The 3,956-nt window shown below is 43.3% G+C and overlaps 1 non-coding gene across 1 annotated transcript; it reads right to left on the minus strand.

Annotated features, from left to right (window-relative positions):
• Positions 1-582: 582 nt before the first annotated feature.
• LOC130470948 (small nucleolar RNA R71) lies at positions 583-689 on the minus strand. Its single transcript, XR_008931660.1, has one exon. It is a non-coding gene; the product is annotated as a small nucleolar RNA R71 (small nucleolar RNA).
• Positions 690-3,956: the final 3,267 nt, after the last annotated feature.

Below are 3,956 nucleotides of genomic sequence, written 5' to 3' on the forward strand. Positions count from 1 at the left end.
TTGTAGTCTTTGTCTATGCCCAGGACCGTAGGTACTAGTAATCTTACTCCATTCGATCCTGAGCCCGAAATAACCTTTCGTAGACGAAGAACTTTCATTGCATAGTGTGGGAATTACTCTGATTCTGATCATAATATTAGCGATCTTTTTCCTTCAGATACAGATTCAGTTTCAGAGTTAGAGATGGGTGACGAAAATCTGCTACCGCCACCTACCCCACGGCTTACAGACTATTCTAAGCCAAGTATGTCCGTGCTACCAAAGGCGATCATGCCTTCTATTGCAGCTGAGACCTTCAAGATTGAGCCTGCATTGATTAACATGATCGAGAGACGCCAGTACGGTGGGGAACCAGGTGAAGATCCGAATCTTCACATTCAGTCCTTTATCCAATATTGTTCCACCATCAAGCAAAAGGGATTGACTCCGGAGCAGACTATGGAGATACTTTTCCCGTTCTCTTTGAGTGGGAAAGCTAAACTGTGGATTAATGGGTTGAATCGGGCGGCTTTGAAAATCACTAATTGGGAGTCCTTGGCTCTTGCTTTTTATGTTAAATATTTTCCACCTGAGAAAACGGCTCGTCTGAGGGGTCAGATATTAGGTATCTCGCAACAAGCGGATGAGAGTTTGTTCGAGGTCTGGGAGAGATTCAAGGATTTGCAAAGAGAATGCCCGCACCATGGTTTGGAAGATTGGTTCTTGATTCAGCAGTTTTATAATGGTCTGGGCAATGAGTCTAGATGTTTGTTGGATTCAGCTGCCAGTGGGAGGTTTATGCAACTTGAGGTGCCTAGAGCTATGGAGGTGATTGAGGAGATAGCCATTCACAATGCCCAGTATGGGAATCCTAGAGGTCTATCTAATAGGGATGGTAAGCATGATTTAAATTCCATTGAACAATTAACTGCCCAATTGACTGCTTTACACTATAAGTTTGATAATATGCAAGCAGCCAATACTCAATCTGCCCAACCTGCTAGTGTAGCTGCTATGAATGCCCAACCTGCTACTGTTTGTGAAAGTTGTGGAATGTCTGGTCATTATGCACCGGAATGTAGGATCTCTGTTGAACAGTGTAACGCATTTCAATCCTACAAACAAAATAACCCATTCTCCAACTCTTACAATGAGGGCTACAAAAACAACCCTCTACTATCCTACAGGAGCAACAATATCCAGAACCCTCACCAAGTCCAACATTGAAGGAAATAATGCCCTTGGTCCAAGTATGCATTCTATGTTAAGTCTAATAAATGCGGTTCAGTATTAATTAACAAGTTAATAATTCAGTGAGATCAAGTGAGCTGAATGCCTAGCTAGAGGCCGCTTCAGTTCAAGTGGAATTAATGATATTAATCCACAGCTTACTCTTGACTGAACCCGTAGGGTCACACAAATAGTACGTAAACGGATCAAGTATTTAATGGCATTAAATACTCCATCTATGGATATTCGGAATCGCCGGATCTTGGTTTCAGTGGGAGCTGAGATCGTCACAGGCAAGAAATGAATACTCCGGAAACGATGATATTGCCGGAATCGGAAATATGGATCGTATCGGAAATATAAATATTATCCAAGTCGTAGATGTTGCCGGAAACGGAAACATGGTACGTATCGGAAAATATTATCGGAAATGGAAATATTGCCGGAATCGAAAATATTGCCGGAAACGGAAATATTGTCAGAATCGGAAATATTATCGGATTCGGAAAATAATTCCGGAAACGGAAATATTAAATATTTGTTCGAAACGGAAATTGATTCCGGAATCGGAAATGTTAAATATTGTTCGTATCGGAAATGAATTCCGGAACCGGGAATTTAATCGGAAGCGTATCGTACGAATAAGCATCGGACGAGGCCTGCCGGACGAGGGCCCAGCACGAAGCCAGGCCATCGCCCAGCAAGCCACACGCATCCAACAACACGCCAATGCCTCGACCAGGCCCAGCGCAAGGCCAGTCCCAGCCAAGGCTGGCGCGCGCGCACAAATGGGCTGTGGGCAGTGGGCCTGTGCGCCGTGCGCACAGCGCGGGCCGCAAGGCTTGCGCATGGGCGTGAGATGCTCGTGCGGTGCGTGTGTACGTGCTATACGAATCCTAAAGCTATCAGAATTCGTGCATAGATTAAATCCTAATCCTAAAAGATTAAATTAATTATTTAGAGTTCTAATAGGATTCTAATTAATTAATTAGTATTCTAACAGGATTCGAAATCCTTTCCAAGGTTCTATAAATATATGCCTAGGGTCATAAATTTATACACAAGTTTTCAAGTATTCAAAGCTAGGATTTTTAAGCAGAAAAATCAGTCATAACTCTTGCCCATTTAGCCGAAAATAAGTAGTACCTTAAGGGCGATTCTAGTTGGTCAATCTTAAGGCGGATCCGGACGTGCTGTGGACTATCTACGGAGGGACGACACTTGGAGTCCTAAAGACTTGTTCTTGTTCGGTTCGGGCGCAGCTAGGGAAGGCCCGCAACAAAGAGTATGCATCTAAACTATGCTAAATGATTATGTGTAAATAATATGTTTTCCTGGCTTTATGGTTTTTCCGCATGATTTATGAATTGTCATATGTATCATAACCTAACAGTGGTATCACGAGCCTCTTATTATTTTCATAATCTAAATTGCATGAACATGGTTAAATATTACAAATTTGCAAGAATTAAAAGGGGTGATTAATTTTCGTAATTGTTAATTAATTGCAAATTGCGTTTATTTAATTATACGTACGCAGTTTTTCGGCAGTTTCTTCGTTACTCATCCAAATCGAGTGATTTTTGTGTCAATTCCGCATGTAAAAGGCATTCTAAAATTTTGACAAAAATAATATTTTTCGGCCGAACCCAGAATTCTCAAATTCGAAGCCTAACTATGACTTTTCGGAGGTTTTAGTTTTTCGAATGCAAAATTTCGTAAATTTAAGATGTTAAATTAAATATTTGCGATTCTTGTTGATAAATCTTGAATTTTTGATTGACCTACTGTATATGTTTAACAAGTTTGAATGCCTAACCTTGTTAATTATGCAATCTAATTTGTAATTATGATTAATTTGTTGAAAATTGGAATAATCTAGAATTAATTTCATTTTCATAATTAGTTATAATTTAATTAGATACCTATGATTAAAAACCACCATAAAAATTGTAAGTTTATGTTAAATTTTAAATTTTTATGACCTAGACTTGAATCCATGTTAATCGGAAATCAATTGAATAATAAATTTTCGATTTTTTGCCCTAAAATTATGAAATTAATATTATTTATTAATTTGTCATTAATTTTGAATATAAATTTTAAAATTTTATGCGATTCGCTCATATAACTTGCACGCACAAAGCAATGGACGCTACGTGTTACCCTTAAGGGGTGTTGCATAGTGCGGGCATATGACGACGAGCAAGGGAGCTCGTCGCCCATGCGGCACGAAAGCAATGAGCAAGGCCATGGTGCACGAGCACAAGGCAGCAGCCCTGCCTTGTGTCGTGGGCTGTGTGCGAAGGGAGAATGGGCGAGGGCGAGGGCAAGGCACGAGCAGTCGCATGTGGGCAGCAAGCGAGCTGCGCCACAGCGCGCACTGCCTCGCGCAAGCGTGCGGAGCCTCGCACGCAGCGAGCGCAAGCTCGCGTGCCACGAGTGCTGCGCCAAGCATCGATCGCTCGCGCGCAGCGAGCGCTGTTGTTCGTGCGACGAGCGCTGCGCCCAGCGATGGCGTGCGAGCGCTTGTTGCGCGTGCGACGAGCGCTGCGCCCAGCGATGGCGTGCGAGTGCGCGTTGCGACGTGCGACGAGTGCTGCGCCCAGCGATGGGCTGCGGCAGCATGCTCGTGCGTCGAGCGCTGGCGCGCGCAGCGAGCACCACCTCGCGTGATGCCTTGCGATGTTGAGCAGCAGCAATGCGACAGAGCGCATGGGCTACGCGCACATGGCCAGCGATGGCTG

This window comes from Spinacia oleracea, chromosome 3 (assembly GCF_020520425.1).
Source record: "Spinacia oleracea cultivar Varoflay chromosome 3, BTI_SOV_V1, whole genome shotgun sequence".
Taxonomy (NCBI): Eukaryota; Viridiplantae; Streptophyta; class Magnoliopsida; order Caryophyllales; family Amaranthaceae; genus Spinacia; species Spinacia oleracea.